The sequence below is a fragment of the Garra rufa genome, chromosome 21, assembly GCF_049309525.1.
Source record: "Garra rufa chromosome 21, GarRuf1.0, whole genome shotgun sequence".
Classification (NCBI taxonomy): domain Eukaryota; kingdom Metazoa; phylum Chordata; class Actinopteri; order Cypriniformes; family Cyprinidae; genus Garra; species Garra rufa.
The window spans coordinates 12,914,308-12,936,118 of record NC_133381.1 but is presented as its reverse complement, the minus strand read 5'-3'; the positions used below and the strand labels follow the sequence as shown (position 1 = coordinate 12,936,118).

At 35.5% G+C, this 21,811-nt stretch overlaps 1 protein-coding gene across 1 annotated transcript in view; it reads right to left on the bottom strand.

The window, feature by feature from the left end:
- Positions 1–5,952, bottom strand: part of ston2 (stonin 2) — a 39,745-nt gene extending 33,793 nt beyond the window's left edge. The window contains exon 1 of the mRNA XM_073826860.1: positions 5,905–5,952. The gene's annotated coding sequence lies outside the window, so the exon portion shown is untranslated. The remainder of the gene's footprint in view (positions 1–5,904) is intronic.
- Between the last annotated feature and the right edge of the window lie 15,859 nt (positions 5,953–21,811).

Here is a 21,811-nt window from a genome sequence, read left to right as displayed (position 1 = left end):
ATATATACAAATACACATTCACACACACATATTTTTTATTTACTTGTATGTAAACACTTGTATATAATTTATATTAGATATACATATAAATCTAACATATTTTTATATACATGTATGTGTGTGTATTTATAAATAATACACATAAATAAACACAAAAAAGTTTAGGTGTAACTAAAATTATTAAGACTAAAACAAATTATACAAATTATATCTGTTAAGACAATACAAATTATAAAAGCACACTAAAATAACACTTAAACTCGAATTAAAAACTGAAAATATAAAAATTTCAATTAAAAAAATGTAACTAAAATAATACTATGTCTCACTGTAAAAAGTTTTCCCCAGTTTCAACTTAAAAACTTAAGTTCAGCAGCTGCCTTAAAATTTTAAGTTAACTCAACTTAAAACTACAAGTCATTTCAACTCACGACAATAAAATGAGTTGAAATGAACTTTGAAGTTCATTAAACGTAAAATTAAGGCAGCTGAGAAACAAATTTTAGTGAAAACTTTTTACAGTGGATGTAAAAATCAAATATATGATAAATAAATTTCATACCAAATCAATCAGACCTAGAACATTATTATTTCTTAATAATAACAATTTTAAAAACTCAGGCTGATAAAATGTGGCTGGAGTAGTTGTACAGCATGGCAAAAACAGGTGTTTGCTTCTAAACAGCTTGATTATAATTGAAGTGATCAAGATGTGTGTTAGTTTTGTATCTGTCCAGCCAGATTATGTTGCTGATGTTTTGAAATGTATATGACCACTGGCGTTAATGATTCCTTGTTCAAGCCCAGCAGGTTTAAGGAGCCAGATCAGTCACTGGAGTGGAAAAGAAACTTCCTTAACTCCTGCAATGTCCCCTACTGCGCCTAGCAGGAGAGACCCCGTCATTCCCTAAAGCCTCATCTCATGGAGTGGGCTTGCTGAGATGTCTCACTAAAACTCAGCCCTGCACCAAAAGACAACAAAGAGCAGTTTGATTTTAATAAAAAAGCGCCTACACCCCCCTGCTTCCCAAAAGTTCTCAGCTTCATGCCAAGTTCACAGAAAAACTGTTTACAGAGCAGCGAAGCTCACATGAATAACACTATAATCTCCAGACGCTCTACCAGAAAATCCTGCTGCGCTCAGTCTTCAAAGACGCGGCCACCAGTTTCAAAACAAGAAGATGGAGTAAAAACAAATATCAGTAACTAAATCCATGTATAGGTAAAGAGGTCAATCCACCACCTGGGACAGATGAATGCAGATAATGAAGGACATTTCCCCTCGGATTGCCACACCATGCCCTGCGGTAATGTTGCATGTGTATGAAGACGAACAGTGTATGCTGACAACTACACATGTAGTACTGCCATACACAAACCTTTACCATGAGTCAGTGGTAAAATTTCCTTAAAAAATTACTCAGCCCAATGTCATACAAGATGTTCATGTATTTCTTTCTTCAGTCGCAATGAAATTAAGGTTTTTGGGAAAAATATTTCAGGATTTTCCTACATATAGTGGACTTCTATGGCGGCCAGCGGGTTGAAGGTCCAAATTGCAGTTTCAATGCAGCTTCAAAGGGCTCTACACAATTCCAGCTGTGGAATAAAAGTCTAGTCTGGCAAAATGATTGGTCATTGTCTTAAAAAACAAAAAGTGTACTTTTTAACCACAAATGCTTGTCTTGCGAGTCAAACGCCCTTAAACGCCCAAAGATGTTGGACGAGTTTTTCTCCCTACCAAACCTTTATGAACTGAAGTTTACAGACAGAACTAACCACACATAAACTTTCCAATGTGATTACGCAATGTGTGAAGACATTAGGGGTGGAACGGTACATGTATTCGTTTCGAACCGAATCGGTACGGGGGTCACGGTTCGGTGCATGAATTTAAACGGAGAATACACGGTATGAAAATAAAAAAAAAACTTGCCTGCAAAATAATTAATGTAATGCGGAACTACTGTTAGATACGCGGGTTCTTTAGGGACAGCTAATATTTAGCCCCGCTTTAGCTCTGAAGCTCTGATTGGCGTCGATGCAGCCGAGCTCCGCCTATGTATGCGGTCTATCAGAGCCCGTCTACATTCTCTGGCACTCTGCAATTTTTTGTCAGCTCGACGGTCCATCATTGTGGTCCAGGGATTTCCTGAACTTTATGATTTGTCAAGCCCCCATTATTTTGACGCTAATAGAAGAAACAATGCATGGAGACGCATAGGCTTAGAGCTAGAGCGCAGCTGATGGTTGCTTAGAAACGGCAGACGCTTCCGGAGCGCAAGCGCCAGAGCGCTTTGTTGATCAGGAAGAAAGCGGCGCGCCTAGCGTTTTTCACGCGTTTTTAGGCGCGACATGTGAACGGCCCCTTAGATCGCAAGTTTGGGAAAACTTCGCTTTTCCAGTCAGTTACAGTAGTACAGGCGAGAGAGTGGTGGAAAAGACGAGGACTGTGTGTTGCCGTTGTTCAGCGGTTGTTGGGTATGTGAGTGGAAATACATATAATTGCCTTCTGCATTTTTGTTTTGCTTTTCCCTCCACTGTACCGAAATCATACCGAACCGTGACGTCTGAACCGAGGTACGAACCGAACCGTGACCTCTGTGAACCGTTCCACCCCTAGAAGACATGTATGCGAATCACAGAGCTAGTGCAAGACAAGCATTTGTCGTTAAAAAGTGTATAATCATTAATTTTTTAAAGAAAATTATCAATTGTTTTGCTAGATAAGACCCTTATTCCTCAGCTGGGATCGTGTTGAGCTTTATGAAGCTGCAATTTGGACCTTCAAACTAGGGATACACGATATTATCAGACCGATATCGGAATCAGCCAATAATGGCTTTAAATGTAAATATTGGCATCGGCCGATATGTCTTGCCGATAAGAGGAAAAACTCAAATGTGCTCAAGGTGTGCTAGCGCTTAGATCATGTCAGCAGTGTGGCTTATTCTTGAAGCAAAGTTTTGCCTACTTCTAATAAAATGAAAGTAAAATACACAAATAGCATTTAGACTGTGTTTCTGATTAAATAAAGCAGTAACTGATGTCATAAACTCATGAGTATTTTGATTTAAAGGTCAGAAGTTATAGCTTACATTAATAAAAAAATTATAATAATAATCACAAACATGACACTTGTAAATTAAGTCATTTTATATATGCTGATTTATTGATTAATGTGCAATATGTTATATTTTTAAATATATACAAATGTTAAATCTTAAAATAAAAAAGCAACTTTCTGAAGAAAAAATGCAGTGATTGATACAGTATAGTTGTTCTATAGTTATTTTCAAAGCTTCAATTTACTGTCATTATTAGGGATGCACCGATACGAATCGGCCGATAATGCTTGCGCGTTTTGTCAGTAAAGCCGGTTTTGTAATCAGCGGTAAATGCCATCAGGTGCGTGATTTCACGTTGAGACGTATATACTACACACAGCCGTTGTTCACTGACGAGCTGCGCAAATCAATGTTCATTATCAGTGTGAATGTGCGCAGCTCGTCAGTGAACAACGGCTGTGTGTAGTATATACGGCTCAACGTGAAATCACGCACCTGATGGCATTTACCGCTGATTACAGAACCGGCTTTACTGACAAAACGCGCAAGTGATCAGGCGATAAGGATCGGTGCATCCCTAGTCATTATAAAAGAACTTTATTATTGTTTTTTTTTTTTCAATTCTAACAAATAAGTTCTTGTTCAAAACTAAGCAGAATTAAAAAAAATAATTTGCTTAGAATTTCTGCACAAGAGAGACTTGGTGTTGTTTCTAAACAGCAGGAAATATATCGAAAAATATCGGCATATCGATTGTCGACAAAATTCAACATCACGCATCCTTACTTAAAACAATAAAAATGTACATACTTTTAACCACAAATGCTCGTCTTGCACCAGCCTGATCTTGCACATCACGTAATGATGTTAGAAAAGTCACACATGATGTAGGCAGAAGTACCAACACAGTTTTTACAAAGCGAACGTGCAAAGAAAGTCAAACGCTCTTTACAAAAAAGATAAAACAACAACGTTGGATAATTTTGAAGTTGGAGGAGAAAATGAGATGAGAACCGAAGTACACAGATGAAGAAACTAACCGGGCGTGACCTTTCCAACATGATTATAGAATGCGATAACATAAGAGTTAGTGCAAGATGAGCATTTGTAGTTACAAATTGTATAAATGAGTATTTTTTTAAGAAAATGACCGATCATTTCACTAGATAAGACCCTTATTCCTCGGATTGTGTAGAGTCTTTTGAAGCTGCATTGAAACTGCAGTTTTAAAGTCCACTATATGGAGAAAAATTCCACAAAAAAAACGTACTCTTTGCGACTGAAAAAAGAAAGATGTGAACATCTTGGATGACATGGGGGTGAGGAAATTATGAGGACATTTTTATTCTGGAAGTGAACTTCTCCTTTTAATTATGCAGTCCATGTATTATGTCTTGATTAATATCTGAAATGCCATACTTATTAAGGTTAGTATTTAAGTAGATGTTAGACTGGCACTTATAGTCCAAACAAGGATATGAATATTTAAGGTGTGCAATTCTACATGTACAAAAGCAAACTGTACAAGCCCAGTTCTAGCCATGACTCAGCAAGAGTAAAGCTTCTGACGTACCGTGTTATTCACATACCTATACAAAACAACAAAAGCAATGCCACCACCACCTCCACATGCTTTTCACAGCAGTTTCAGTTTCACAATTCTCTGAGGAACTGAACAGCTCTTGCAAAAATTTACCATGGTAACTACAGTTTCTGCCAAAATATGGTTACTAGTTATTTATGAAATTTAAAAAACTGTTTGGTATCAGCCACTGTTTTCATTAACAACCTGTGAATTTGCTCGAAAAGCAACATTTTGTTTACTTTGCTAATGCATTTTCTATAGACACTGGGATGGGACATTTCAAAATGGCTTATTTCCTTTTAAATTAGCTTATGACTAACTAGCTTGTGGTAAGTGTTTGACTTGACACAAATCTATGCAGTACAGCATGAGTCATCACCAATTTATGGTCCATTTTCCTACTAAAGCTAAAGTGAAGATTGCCTGAAAACTAACACTGAAAATAAAAAAAACTGATTTCATAGGCTTCATGTTACCACAAAATGATGAAAAGATGCTTAAACCATCTCATTATTTCAAAAAGGTCCCATATTGAGCAACTTCTGTAATGTTTGTTGAAAACAGTAGTCACGACTATGGTAAAATAATAAAGGCAGGTTCTTTAAAACCACTGGTGAACCCTTGAAAAATTCTAAATATGCAGAAATTGCTTCATACATTTATCCAAATGAAATGTAGCCTAACAACAGTCATGCATTATTAAAATGTAGCAGATTGCATAGAGTGGAATAACAAAATAACTACTTGGAGTTATTGTATAAGCCTAGTTCAAATCTAAGCACTTAAGAATAATTAAGGTTTCTGTATAAAACAGTATATAGGGACATTATCGTTTCCTTTTATTATCATCTCAATCTATGCTGACCTCATAACAATCTGCTGTGATGTTATCCAATGAGTAAGACAGGCTTCAACACGTAACAACGGCACAAAAACAACTAGAAAGGTCTCCTTATCACATGAACTTTACATAAAACATATTCGAATCTGTCTGTTCTGATATTTTATAACTTTTTGCCACGTATTACATATATCCTGCTAGCAATGTAAACAAAGCACACGCGCTCACAACAACCTGTTGCAACATCGAGAGACACATAGTTTCACGGTAACTATTGTAACTTAAATATTTAATCATATATATATGTACCTGTGAGAATATTTAAAGATTCCTAAGCAAATTAAGTCGACAGTGCTATATTTAACACAGCGACGAGTTCAAAAAACAAGTGCATGGGAATATTTACATACCGATATCGTGTTGTTGAGTCTAAACAGATTGTAGCTCTCACTCGCTCCCGGTGAATCTGGTCTAATGCCCCACCTTACTCGCAGCTGATTGGACAGGGGAAGCAGCGCTGTTCGATGCCACACCTTATTGCCACATGATTGGACGGTTACAGAAGCGCTGCTTCAAATATCCAATCAGGTGCGAACCAGGTGGAGCATTGAAGAAAGTTGGTTTCAAACGCATCACAGGAGAGAATTTAAAAAGTGCGTCTAAAGTTTTGAACATTATATTATATTATATTGTTACAGTTACATTTGTGTGTTTTGAAAAAAGATGTTACATGAACAAAAAGAAGTTAAAAGACATTCAAATGTATTAACAATAACGTTTGTCTTCAAAGTATGCACTTGGAAATAAAAACATTCTCAGAAGTGCTTTCTTTTATAAGGTTAGCTTTATTTGTGTTTTCAGTTGTTTCATTCAAGTTTTAAAATTTAATAAGATTTTTAATGTCTTTTCTGCTCATCAAGGCTGTTTTAAAAATACATAAAAAACAGTAATATTGTGAAATATTATTGCAATTTAAAGTAGTCGTTTTCTATTTTAATATACTTTAAAATATAATTTATTCCTGTGATGCAAAGCTGAGTTTTCTGCATCATTACTCCAGTCTTCAGTGTCACATGATCCCTAAGAAATCATTCTAATATTTAACAATATTGAAAACAGTTGCGCTGCTTAATTTTTTTATTTATTTTTTTTTTTTGTTGGAACCTGTGATACTTTTTCTTATGATTCCTTAATGAATCAAACATTAAAAAGAACAGCATTTATTTAAAATAGAAATGTTTTGTAATTTTTTTGAAAATGCCCCACCTTACTCGCAGCTGATTGGACAGGGGAAGCAGCGCTGTTCGATGCCACACCTTATTGCCACATGATTGGACGGTTACAGCAGCGCTGCTTCAAATATCCAATCAGGTGCGAACCAGGTGGAGCATTGAAGAAAGTTGGTCCAAAACGCATCACAGCCAGGACAGAATTTAAAAAGTGCGTCTAAAGTTTTGAACATTATATTGTATTATATTATATTATATTATATTATATTATATTATATTATATTATATTATATTATATTATATTATATTATATTATATTATATTATTGTTACAGCTACATTTGTGTGTTTTAAAAAAAAAGATGTTACATGAACAAAAAGAAGTTAAAAACATTCTGTGTCTACCCCATGGGCTTTGTTTGTTTGAAAGAATAAAAACAGTCATGGATTTACATACATTAAAGTATTTAACGTCTAATTAACGCATTGCTTGCACACATGTTACACCATCTGTTGGATGTAAATTCTTGATTTTGATTTTGTGTTGTGGCATGTCTGTGTGTGGCAGCTTTTCTCTTTTTAATATTATTGCATATTCATTCCTATGAAGAATCGAAAAATAAAACAATTATTTCAAAATAAATATGCATGACTTTAAAATATCTCTGAATAAAGTAATAGTGACATGGTTTAGCCTATGTAAAACATAAGTATCTCCTAGAGGGGGCGCCAAAGCTCTTATAAAGCATGCTTTTAGATTTAACTTTAGATGAACTGTACGCGCCACATTAACGTATTTATTATAAATTGACTTTTTGACAACCATTTGATATGAAAAGCATTAAATTCAATTAAAAACGCTAGAATTTTAGATTTCTACCTCAGGAATGACTCCAATCATATGAAACCGGCTACCTGACTCTTTTCAATCTACAGGTATCTATCTGCCTGTATGATCATCAGTAAGACCTCAGACAGCTGTGTGTTAAGGTTATAGGCTCTTTGAACCCATTGCTGTCTATCAACCTGTCATGCTTTGAAAAAGCCAGGGACCTTTTCCCAGAAACCCCGAGAGAGAAGAGAATAAGAAGGTAAAAAAAAAAAAAAGTAAACACAAAACAACTTTCAAGTCACCACATCCGTCAGTGAAAGGAAAGCTTTATTTTTAGCATTAGCAGCGGGGTGATTTCTGGCGCTCTGTACGTGAAATGGCAGAGACCCTGCTGAGCTCTCGGAGTCCTTAATGAAAGCGCTCACTCAGTCTCTCACGCGTTCGGCTGTCTGTGTGTTAGGAGCACGTTGCATAACTACTAGTGACGCCTGTGCTGTTTCTCACTGTTGCCAGGGACGGCGGGCATCTGCCCTCCCGCTGAACAGTCATGCCGTCATTCCTGGAGCCAGACATCTGAGACCCCTCAAGTCAAATGTATTAACAATAAGTTTTGTCTTCAAAGTATACACTTTGAAATAAAACATTCTCAGAAGTGCTTTTTTTTTTTATAAGGTTGTCTTTATTTGTGTTTTCAGTTGTTTCATTTAAGTTTTAGAATTTAATGCGATTTTTAAAGTGTCTTTTCTGCTCATCGAGGCTGTGTTTAGCTGATTAAAAATAAATAAAAAACAGTAATATTGTGAAATATTATTGCAATTTAAATGAGTGGCTTTCTATTTTAATATATTTTAAAATAGAAATTATTCCTGTGATGCAAAGCTGGATTTTCAGCATCATTACTCCAGTCTTCAGTGTCACATGATCCTTAAGGAATCATTCTAATATGCTGAATTTTTTAACAATACTGGAAACAGTTGTGCTGCTTAATTTTTATTTTTATTTTTTGTTGGAACCTGTGCTACTTTGATCATTCCTTAATTAATAAAATGTTCAAAAGAACAGCATTTATTTAAAACAGAAATGTTTTGTAACAATATACACTTTACTGTTCAAAGTTTGGGGTCAGTATTTTTTTTTTTTTCTTTGAAAGAAATTAATACTTTTATTCAGCAATAAAAGTAATAGTAAAGACTTTTTTGGAAAAGATTTCTATTTTGAATAAATGCTGTTCTGTATAACTTTTTATTCATCAAAGAATCTTGAATAATGTATCACAGGTTCCAAAATAAATATTAAGCTGTTTCCAACACTGATAATAAAAGTAATAAATCAGCATATTAGAGTGATTTCTGAAGGATCGTATGACACTGAACTGAAGAAATTCAGAAGAAATTCAGCTTTGCATCACTGAAATAAATTATATTTTAAAGTATATTAAAATAGGAAACTGTTATTTTTAATTGCAATAATATTTTGATCAAATAAATGTAACTTTGATGAGCATAAGAGACATTCAAAAAACATTAAAAATCTTATTGATCCCAAACTTTTGAACGGAAATAATGGCTGCTGAAAATTCACAGGAATTAATGACATTTAAAAATAATAATAATTAAATGTAAAAAAAAGTTATTTCAAATGTATTTGTAATATCTCACAATAATACTGTTTTACTGTATTTTTGATCAAATAAATACAGCCTTGCTAAGCATAAAATATTTCTTTCAAACACTTTTAAAAGGGTCATTTTAAAAAATTTCACAATTTTAAAAAGTATGTTTGATTTAGGTATAACCTACATTATGAGGACAAAATTATAGGGACAGAATGGCAAAACATTTTTTGGTCCCCATGAGAAAACAAGCTTATAAATCATACAGAATGAAGTTGTTTAAAAATCTAAAAATGCTGAAAGTTTCCTGTGAGGGATAGGTTTAGGTGTAGGGTTGGGGTAGGGTGATAGAAAATACACTTTTCACAGTATAAAAACCATTATTTCTATGGAATGCCCCTATAAAACACGAAACGCAACAAAAAACTTTCTTTATGAAGTGCTTTATTTTTGTTGCTAATGGCACTTGGATAAGGCTTGTTGTATAAGCAGACCCAGAATAGTCTGTCTGCTCTCTGGCACGTGTGTCTTATTAGGAGTCAAGGTGAGAGGGAGGACCATTCACACGCTCCTTAGTCTCCCATCCATTCCACATGCTGGTAATTTATCCCCTCTGGTTAACCTACTTTCATCACAATTAAAATGCCTAGGGCTTTGGCGCATTACTCTTTTCTTCTATCTCGTTCTCTCTCTCCCTCTCTCGCAAGTTCAATCTTGCTTTTCTCTAGTCATAGAGAAATGATGAGGACATCATAGACTAGCCAAGGCACTGATACAGTTTCAGTATTAAAGGAGGCACCAAGCTGTAAATCTCATGTGACATTACATCCAATTTGTGTGGATCAGGGACGCACCACGGCCTTCCTTTCATATTTACATCTGCTTGCCAGAATGTCTCCCGCAAACAAAGTCAATAACCGAATCCCAAGCTGGCAGAACATATCAGAGAGATTTTACGCCACGTTCCTTGTGAAGTTTAATTCAAATGTTGATCTAATAAATCTCATGCTTGTTTCTGATCCACAGCCGTCCACACAGGCCTTTAAAATCTGATGAATACATCAGTTCTCCGGGGAGGAATAAACCTGTCCGGTTAAATGAGATTGCAGGAGTAGCTGTGCATCTGGATCCAAATGAATCTGTCGGACACCCTAATTTTATAATGGCAGTCTCGATCAGAGCAGCTGCAGCCCTTCGCCAAGACACATTAATTCTCTAAATAAGTTCTCAATGAACTCATAGTGAATCAATGGGGTCTCTTCTGTCTGCAGGTGGCTGCGGCGTACAAAGCTGACTAATAGGCCGGTTTGATTGCTACACCGGGTGGAAAATGATCGATAGCGCCAAGTGCTTATCCAGTGGTCCATGCGCCTTCGACTTCACCTCAAATTTTAAAATGCCCCTTCCAATGTGGTTAATTTCCTGTCAAAGCAGGTTACTCAATACACAACAAACTACACGGGAATTGGCGACTCAGTGTTAAGACAGATTTGGATCTGAAACCTGATGTAATTTCAGGCAGTTTCTTCATAGTGAATGAGCAGCTTTTCTGTCTTAAGCAGACAAATGTGCATTTATGTCAGAAACGCGGCCATACTGGCGATACCTGGATGCAAACAACAGCATAGATTGCTTGGTTAATGTACTACTGAATACATTTTTCTGCTAATTTATGCTGTCTAAACCACAGAAAAAAGGTGTGGAAGCTGCTTAATCATATAGAGAAGGAGTAAGCAGGAAAGGGCGCAATATTTTGACAAACTGAGGTTAATAGGTGGTCCTGGCTGGAAATGATAAGTACAAACACGAATATTGTCAAGATTCTTGTTCAGTTTGGCCAACCGCAAACACCTTTTGTTCCTTAGACAGTTTTTTGCACTCTTCTCCTTGATTTGCTAAAATTTTTGGCAGTTTGTAGTACTCCAAATTTTTTTCCTGGTCTGACCGATTAGTAGAGCCCAAAACATGACAATAATTGGCTATTTTCAGCAGCAATAATCAGCAAAGTATGCAAGTTTTGCTCGGTCCAGCGGCATTGTTTACGTTCAGTGCCGCCAATATGGCCGACTGGTGACGTGTCATGAAAACACTGTAATACCATTCAAAAGTATGGTATGATTTTTTAAAATGTTTTTGAAATGTGTCTCTAATGCTTACCAAGGCTGCATTTGTTTGATCAAAAATTCAGTGAAACAGTAATATTGTAATAAGAACGTCCACTTTTCTGTCACTAGACTTTTCAGAAATATTACAATTGAAATACACATTAGGGTTACAATTTTTTTATATTTTAAGATGAAAAAATATGTTATTTGAACAATTACACCTTCCTGAGCTATTAATATGGTATTATTATTTTTTATTATTAATTATATAGAATTTGAAGTACCACAAAACTGCTTGTCCCCACAGCCATGTACAGAGGGAAAGTGCTTTATTTTAAGGTCAAAAACTGGATTTTCAACCATTTAAAATACAAGTCTGTCACGTTGGAAATAGGAAGGTCTGGGTCCAAAAGCAGGTTAGGATGTAGTGATGTGACATTTGACACCGAAGCTTCGAAGCTTGTATCAAAAAAGCTAAACATCTCACAGTGAAGCACTGTACCGGAGCTTGATTCGTTTTGTCCATAACCACGTGACCTGTGACGTCCGAAGCTTCGTTTTCGCGCACAACCACGTGACTGCTTCATATTCTGATTCAAATAACGTGAACCCCTTGTGCAAGTATCAAGTGTCATACACTTTTTGTCAAGAATAAATCATAATACGAATAAATGTGTACATGTGTAGTTTTGTGCATATCCATTTTGTAGTTATCCTTGCTTCACAAGCACTTCTAATTAATACTAATATTAGTCAAAATTATTCTTAATTTACTTTGGACATATATGCCTACATGAACCATGCTTATACTTGTATCATTTTATTAAAATGTTTATTTACAGATCAATTCGAGTAAAATTACTGTTTTTCTGACACAGCACAATTTGATGTGTTTGATGAAACTGTTAAAAATCGCTTTAAGGTCTGTGACGCGAAAGCAACTTTTTCCACCTTTGTCCACAAGATGTCATTAGTGTGCAACATGTTGAAAAGCTTCGAGTAACGAACCTTTTTATGATACAGTTGATGGGAAAGCCTCGGTGCTTCGAAAAGCTTCATTTTCCCATCACTATTAGGATGGATTTAATTAAACAAAACACAAATAAACATTAACAAAGCAAAAGGCCAACACGGCACAAAACTAAACATAAACACAAAATAAACAAGATCAAGAACAGAATCTAAAGCCAGGAATTCAGGAACACAAAAGAACATCAAAAACACAAGACAATGCAGACCTGAAAACGGAATGGAGGGCCTGTCCACACGGAGACGCGTTTCGCTGTATACGTATACATTTTTTATCGTATTGGCGTTTCGTCCACACGGATCCGGCGTTTTAGGAGACTGAATCCGCTATTTTTTGAAACCGGGTCCCAAAGTGGATAAATCTGAAAACGACACCCTCGCGGTTTCGTGTGTACAGCCAATACGTATATTTTTTGAAACGATGATGTCATCACATCACGTGTCGGCTGCGTCACACGTAACAGCAACAACAATATTGGCGGACTACATGATTGCGTTCGTGTTGCTACTAAGCCTATTAGCTTTATTACAGCAAAATCTATTTGCTTCTATGCAACTGTTATGAGCAACAAGCGATAATGTTCGCATCTTCGTCCTCTTCTTCTTAGTTCATATACAGCGCGCAAGGTTATGCGCATGCTCAAAGTCTTCTTCTTCGTGTATAGCGTATCTCTATGGCAGAATTACAGCACCCTACACTGGTCTGGCATATATACTACACCGTTTTCAGTGGTTTCGTCTTTACAGAATTTTTTTTTAGAACGAGGAAAAAAAAGATCGGATAGGTAATGCACCGGCTTCGTGTGGACGGAGCTGGAGAGTGAGTGTTCTTATACAGAGTCCAGATAGTGAACAGCTGTGTGTGAATCAGTGTTAATGACAAAACAGACGTGATGAATCAGAGTGCAGTGCAAACAGCGACCTCAGGTGGCTGAGGGAAAACCCACAGCCCCGATCATGACAAAGTCTATTCATAACTATCAAATATATCATGTAAATGGCATAAAAAAAACAAAACAAATAAATATAAAAAAAATATATATATAATGAAAACAGTGGTCCACTGAAGCTGTCACTGGTGTTACCATTTGACAAAAGTCTTTTATTTTGGAATAAAAAAATCACACTGATGACATCCAACGACTTGCTCTTTCCTATTTCCTGAATCTGATCTATGAAGGCAGGCCCATGTAAGGTCCACTGTCTCTTTTCAATTATCAGAAATATTCTCATTTATCTCCTGATTTCATATGAAGCTTTTAGTTGATGTCACTGGTGTGACCTACTTTATTGTTAGGGAACTGTAAAAAACTAGAGTACAAATGGATAAAACTACTTAATTTAGTAAGTATACCATGTTTGACAACTAGCAGCAGCCATTTTGTAAAATACAATTTTTCATGAAAATTGTCACTGGTGTTATTTTCCTTATGGATAAATAAATGTTTAAAAAAAATTAAACCATTAAGCTGTCATTTATGTATATTCATAAAGTCAAAAGGTAATCTAATAATGTGGTCTAAGTTTAAAAGTTAAAAAAATAAATACATTTTAAGACATCTTGCCATACCAAAAGTGGACGTTTCTATAGAATGACCCAATATTATTTAAAATAACAATTTAAAATAACTGTTTACTATTTTAATATGTTTCAAAAGGTAATTTATTAATTTGATGGCAAAGCTGAATATTCAGCATGAGCACCCCTGTCCTCAGAGTCACATGATCCCTTAGAAATCATTCTAATATGCTGATTTGGTAGAAAAATGCCTTTTTTTTTATCAGTCGTGATGCTCAACAGTATTATATTAAAGTAGAAATTTCAAAAGAACATTTGAAATTGTCCCAATGTAAAGTTTTTACTGTCACTTTTGGTTCATTTTTAATGCATCCTTGCTGAAAAAGGTACTTCTTTGTTTCATTTCACTTTTTAATTAAACTTTTAATTTACATTTTAAACTGAACTCAAGTCAAATAACTCAAAATGACATGCACATGCACTCAAATAACCACACTAATCTTCATAGACACTTTGTCTGCAACATTACTATAATCGAAAATACAGAAACCTTTTAACAGAATTGCTTCATTGTACCGTAGTGCGGGAGAAATGGCAGAAAGTTGGTGGATAATTACAAAGTAGTTGAAGTCCTTTCTGTGATAAAGGCCGGATGGACAGACTTGGCTGCTGATGGAAGGGCTTTCTCTCCTCCTCTCCCTCGCTTCACTGGCTCCAGCTTTCCCTCAGGTTCTTTAGGTGGACTCCTAATGAAAGATCAAGGGCATTAGCTGCCGTCGGTGCAGAAACCGGATACCTGCAGTTAGCACGATGGTTACAGAACATTAATTTTACTGCAGGCTCATTTGTAACTGAGAGAAAAGTGTGTGTGTAGAAAAGTGAAAGGGAGAATAAGAGAGTGACAGAGGGAAAGAGAGAGAGAGAGATCCGTCCTGATTAGAAGCTCTCTCACAAAATCAGTGTCCAAAAGTGTAAAATTCATGGAAAGCATGGTGTGGAGAGCAAAACCGAGAAGTGGGAACCATTCGAGCTGGCATTTCCATCTGCTTCGTCAGCACAGCCTCTGTGGAAAATGTCAGATTCATTACCTGCTCCCTCTTTTCTCTCTCTCTTTACCTTATGATTCACACAACTTCAGCTAGTTCATCTTTAAAGCCCAGAGCACATTGTGTGATTTGTTCTGTCCTTTACAACTGTTGTTTGACCCCGGTGAGTCCTTGCGTACAAGTTAAGGCAAACTTGGTGCAAGCAATGGACTCTTTCATAGGAAAAAAGGGGTCATGACATGAGGAATCAAATTTGCCTTGATCTTTTGACATATGAGAGGTCTTTGTACCATTAAAACATCCTGCAAGTTCCATAGCCTAAAACGTCCTCCTCATTATAAACAAAACATTTATTCAATCAAGCTCCAAAAATGGCTCGTTTGGATCTGAGGATGACATCACCCATGCACAAACATTTGCATAAACACTGCCTCCAGAGCAAGATATTGACGAATAGTCATCTTTCCACCTTAGACCCCGCCCACTGGCGTGCAGTCGCTAAATGCGAGTGTCGCGCAATGTCAAAAGCAAATAAAAATTACAATTACTGCTGCTATCTTGTCTACAATGGATACAGTATACAGATGTGCGTTCACTTTCGTAAAAAAAAATGGATTGACAGAATGTTTGTTTTGACGCGTTTGGTTTAAACAACTCGTTCAAGTCTTTGTACAGATGTCAGAAGGATCCCAGTGTAAGTGGAAAGTTTATTTTTAATTGCATCTCAGATTGTGTCTGGGGATTGACCAGAGCATTTTTGTAAATGAGGCACAGTTTCATTGAGAGTTCACAAAAAAACAGCGGTACTAGATCTGACTGCAGCTGCATCACAAACGGTAAGTAAATTATTTCATAATGCTTTGTCTGGAAAGTACCATTTCTTTCTTATCATGTTGTCAAAACACTCACATGCAATAGTGAGGGGGCATTGATACTGTTTCCTATGCAATGACGTTAGCCAATCATAACAGTGGCCGATTCCTGACAAGCCTTAAAGGACCTACCCCTACCCCTTACCCCGTCGTTTTAAACATAGGGTCAGAATGAAGGTTAAAAATAATATATTTTCCACAAATCTATAGTTTTGTGTGTGTGTGTGTGTGTGTGTGTGTGTGTGTGTGTGTGTGTGTGTGTGTGTGTGTGTGTGTGTGCAAAAAACGTTATTACATTATAAGTAGGGCTGGGACACGATTAATCGCGATTAATCGCATCCAAAATAAAAGTTTATGTTAACATACTAAATGTGTGTTTACTGTGTGTATATATAATGTATGTATAAATACACACACAAACATGTATATTAAAGAAAACTGAAAATAAAAATTAAATTAAAATAAATAAAATATTTATAATTCTATATATAATCTAAATTAAATACAAATATAACTATCCACACATATAAGTATTTTTTAAAGGCTTTACATGTATGTGTGTGTATTTATATATACATAATAAATATACACAGTAAACACACATTTAGTATGTTAACATAAACTTTTATTTTGGATGCGATTAATCGCGATTAATCGTGTCCCAGCCCTAATTATAAGTAAAGCTCAAGGAACACATTAAAATAAAATAAAAAATCAATGTCATGACCCCTTTAAAGAAATTTAAGATTACATTTTAAAAATTTCCAATTGATATTGAAAAAACATTCAGCATTCAACACTAGTGTCCTTCTAACATAATGATTTCCAATAGGTTTTCTTTCTTACATTTACAGTTGAACCAAAAATGATTCAGACACCAGATATAATTTTTTATATTTTTTTACTAGTGGGTGCAGGACACTGTAGTTCATTTATGTAAGTGAGGATAGCAAAGTAAAGTAAACGGTGACATATTACACCCAAAAATTCTTCATACAGTGGACAATTTATAACAATTTGGGACCAAAAATTTGATTTGACACTTTGACCTGACCATGTTTTGTTACATACCTTTCTATCAAAGTTATCTGACATTATCAAGATGAATTTGTTCTGGTACAGTTTAACTCTTAAGTTCTTGTCATGTTTTATTACTATTTTCTAAACTATAGCAAAAAAAAAAAAAAAAAAAAAAATGATAATGTGAGAAATTTTTAAGGTGCCTGAATACATTTTGGTTTGACTGTAATTCATTAGTGATTATCAAGATGAATTTGTTCTGACACATTTTAACTCTAAGTTTTTGTCATAATTTATTACCATTTTCTAAACTATAGCGAATAAACTTGTGATAATGTGAGAAATGTTGAAGATGTCTGACTAAATTTTGGTTTGACTGTATTTACATGATAAATTATGTGTTTTTAAACATCTATTTATTCTTTAGCCATTAAATTATACACCAGCTCATTTTTCTTAATCAGTATTTTGGTTTTTGTTTTCCAGTAAGATAGGCTACCTGAATGAACTGAATGAAAAACACTGTTTTTTCATGCACTGGTCAAGTTTAAGATTTTGGGCTTTTTGGTTTTATATAAAGTGTTTTTTCAGACAAGTGGAAAGAAAACATTAAAAAAAACGCTGTTAAGTGTTTCTTTTATAGCACTTTATCTATTTGTGTCAGATTTCAATGACAATGCATATTTTAAAAGGCCGTTTTCTCAACTTCAGTAACACTTATACACACCAAACTTTACATTTTTATTCTTGTCTATATCCTGAAGGTTTTTACAGAGGGATTTGTTCATAATTTGCTTGATTTTACACGTTTTATTCCCCCAAAAATGGTAAAAAAAATAATTAATTAATTAAATTATATATATATATATATATATATATATGTCAATTAAATTAAACAAGAATTTTGAAACTGACTTCATGCAGTGTTTAGATTTTTGTTTTTAGAAATGTATGCAAATTTGCGCATATTTCATTAAATAATGCCTCATTTACATTTTTAAACCTAACATTTTTTAAAACGTAATACAAAAAATGTTTGCAATTATCAATGTAATCAATACACTGGGTAAGTAAGGTGATAACTATTCGGTTTTTTTTTTTACCCTATTCACCTGCAGTGTCTCGCCTTAAAACAAAATCATATTTTTATGTTCAAAAATCTCTTGTTATCTTTGTCACAGTTGTGTGCCTCAGGTAAATGTAATTTCTTTTAAGTTTGAAAACCTAAAGTTATTTATTTATATTTTTGCCCGATGAACATTTGAGAGATTGAAACATAACATGAATAAAATCTGGAATATTAACATCAGTGTGTAGACAATTTCTGCCCACACCTGAACCCAAGAATGTGCAATTTTGATTGAAACTAAATCTTTTTCTGCCAAGACTAGCGCTGTGAATCTAGTTCAGTGATCACAACACTTCCTGACGTTTATGGGTCACCCCAGGTAACGTAACCAGGATTTTTTACTCTCATTACACATCGATGAAAGAGACAGCAGCATGTCTAACCGCTCAAACCCTGGTGATTGCTTAGAGACCGCATAGACCTGAAACACATGCCCTCGCTGATGAAGTCCTGGCACGTTTCGCCAGCCGTCGTATCAGAGATTCCAATTTCTCCTCAAATCCCTCGACTGTGCCCTCATGCAAATCAGGCAGATTAAGGCAAGACGTATGGACTTGCAAATGTATTCAAACATTCTTCCCTTAATGCCACAGATTTGCTGTAATACTCCCATATTTGTGTCTGACTTACAAGGACCGACAAATTGAAGGCACCGTGTGGCAGATTTGAATGGTTATTATCTCGCGGCGCATTCCATCAAAGCGCGCACTTATTGATTCGCGCTGCCAATGTGCTCCTCCGTTTTCTGCTACCTTGGAAACGATCAGTAGTTGCAGGTGGGAAGTGTTGGTTCTGGTTGTCGGCTCCTCCAAACCCAAACAAACCTCCAGAGGCGACAACTTTTTTTTAGGTGAGGAAGGGGGCAGCCGTTCCCCAGACCCAACAATGCGATAAACCCCAGTGCTGTTTTTCATGTTACGTTCTGCCGATAGAAAAAAAAAAACGCATAACATCCGGATGTGCTGGAATGAAAGCCACCTCGCTTTGTTTCCTTGGCAACAAACACATGCAATATGTCTTTTGGAAGTGTGTTTTGGGGCTGCGCGCCAACTCTCGTGGGAGATTTCAGGAACGCTAAGATAGATTTACTGAGTAAATGAAACAGCCTTTTGACTGCCAGCCTGATGTTTGCAGAGATTGTACGAGGTCACACGCATGCCAAACTCCACAAAACGCGCACAAATTGAATAATGGCATTTGTTTGGTGTTTAGTTTTGTTTTGAATAGAATTTCCCCCGGACTATCTCAGTGTAAAGAGAAGCGCGGGTGTTACCTCAGCTCTGGTAACCTGTGCGTAACCCTTGCAAAATAGATGAACTCTGTATGTCTGTGTCTTCTTGTACATTTTCAGTCTCTCTTTTCCTGCAGTTGCATAGCAACACAGGCCAGCATGGGTGTGGTGACAGGGTGCAGGGAGGCGCTCCCTCTTTGATTAAGAACAGGCCACAGACTCCATTAGGGCTTAAAAATGATGTGTAAACAAAGTTCACCCTGATAGGGAGAGCACACGTCGTCATCAAACTCTTTCAACACTCCTCTTTAATGCTTGTTGCGTTTATGAAGATCATAAAATATGGTAAGTTTTACACTGATTTGAAAATTGAAATGGTTGCAACAGTAAGCCAAACAAAACCACTAGCTTATGCTTTAAAGTTATAATCATATGTTCATTCAATTCATATATTATAATTGTTCATTGAAGTTGTTCGCCTGCAAATATGCAGTGTGTGAAGTTGGGAGGTGGGTTGCTGAGAAGCAAGTGACAATCAGGATCAATATAGAAACTGTGTCATGTTCCAGATACTGTCACAGCTCGTGTTCAGTCACGTGACATTCTGTAATGGATCAGTACAATAAGACGAAATCAGCAGACAGTAGAGAGAAACTCTACATATTAAAGAGAATTTAGGGTTTGTGAAGGTTTACAAAAGTTATTGGGTTTTTTCTTTAAGTTTCAATATGTAGAAATTCAATTTTTCAAAAGTGAGAGTTAATATATATATATATTAGTGGTGGGCATAGATTAATTTTTTTAATCTAGATTAATCTCACTGTAATCTTGGAATTAATCTAGATTAATCTAGATTAAAATGGTTAATTTGAATTCTGCCGAAGGCATTCAGAATATGTGTGCTACCCAAATAATGACTAAAAGTAAGTCTTTCAGAACGGGTTTCTCAAGCCAGGTGGCGCATTAGACCAGGGGCTCATCTCCTGTTTCCAAAATGCATCACAAACTGCTTGACAATTGCATTTACAACACAATTAACTATACAAACTTGTGTAAACAACTATTCCTACACTGCATGTACTTCTGCGTAATAGGCTGCGCGACGTGCGTTGCAACTGCGTTGCTTTTAGAAGCGTCAATTCAGTTGTTGCATATAGTTTAATGTCTTTATTTCGGGATTATCAAAGTAAATTATAACTCACGCACGTGCCCCAGTAAAAAGGGTCTAGCAACGCCCCTGCCCTGAAGCAAACCTGGCGGCTTCATAGCTGCATCCATGTTAGCATGTCTCGTTTGATGTAGTAATTTCACAGTAGGCATACACACAGGTTCGAAGACTCGTTCTCGCCCCCTACAGTGCAATTCGGCTAGATATACATCCGCGCTAAAATATCAAGGTGAAAGTCATCATAGCTTGCGTAGTATAGACCCAGCTCCCAACCCAACTTTGAGAATAGATTAACGGCGATATTGTTTTTTATCGCCGATAAGAGTCTCACGTTAACGCAGCACGTTAACGCCGATAACGGCCCACCACTAATATATATATATATATATATATTAAAAAAAACATGCTTCAAATCAGCATTTTAAAATGATTTTTGAAGGATCATGTGACACTGAAGACTGAAGTAATAGATGCTGAAAATTCAGCATTGCCTTTACAGGAATTGATTACATTCTAAAATATATTAAAATAGAAAACAGTTATTTTATATTGTAATTAGGGCTGTCAAATCGATTACAATAAAATAATAAAAATATAAAAATACTTTTGTTCAACAAGGATGCACAACTGTTTTCATCAATGATAATAAGAAATGTTTCTTGAGCACCAAATCAGCATTTTAGAATGATTTCTGAAGGATCATGTGACACTGAAGACGGGAGTAACAGATGCTGAAAATTCAGTATTGCCTTTACAGGGATAAATTACATTCTAAAATATATTAAAACAGAAGAAATTAGATTTTAAAAAAGATTGATTTAACAGCCCTATTTGTCAAAATATTATTGTAATTAGGCTGTCAATCAATTTATCAATTTAACAGCTCTAATTGTAACAATACTTAAAAAAATTATTGTAATTAGGGCTTTTAATCATTATTTGTGATTAATTTGACAGTCCTAATTACAATAAAATAATAAAGATCATGTGACACTGAAGACTGGAGTAACTGATGCTGAAAATTTAGCATTGCCTTTACAGGAATAAATTACATTCTAAAATACATTAAAATAGAACACATGTATTTTATATTATCATGATTAACTGATTTAACAGCCCTAATTCTAATAATACTTTACAATATTATTGTAATTAGGGCTGTCAAATCGATTAATCACGATTAATCGATTTAACAGCCCTAATTCTAATAATACTCAATACACAATATTACTGTATTTGTACTGTTTTTTTCTCAATCAAAAAATGCAGCCTTGGTGAGCGTAAGAAACTTTGCAAAAAATAAAATATCTTACTGACTCCAAACTTTTGAATGGTTGTGTAGTTTATTTCTGCAGTAATGTATATAATTAGATTTATATGGACACCCTGATAAAGGCAAGTTCGCCAAATGCGTTAATGCACAAATGAGTGCCTTGTGAGTATTTTGATGCAAACAAAAGAATCTTGCATCCAAAGAGCACCGATTCATGGATTTTCACACCCCTAGCAGCAATTTTTGTATAATT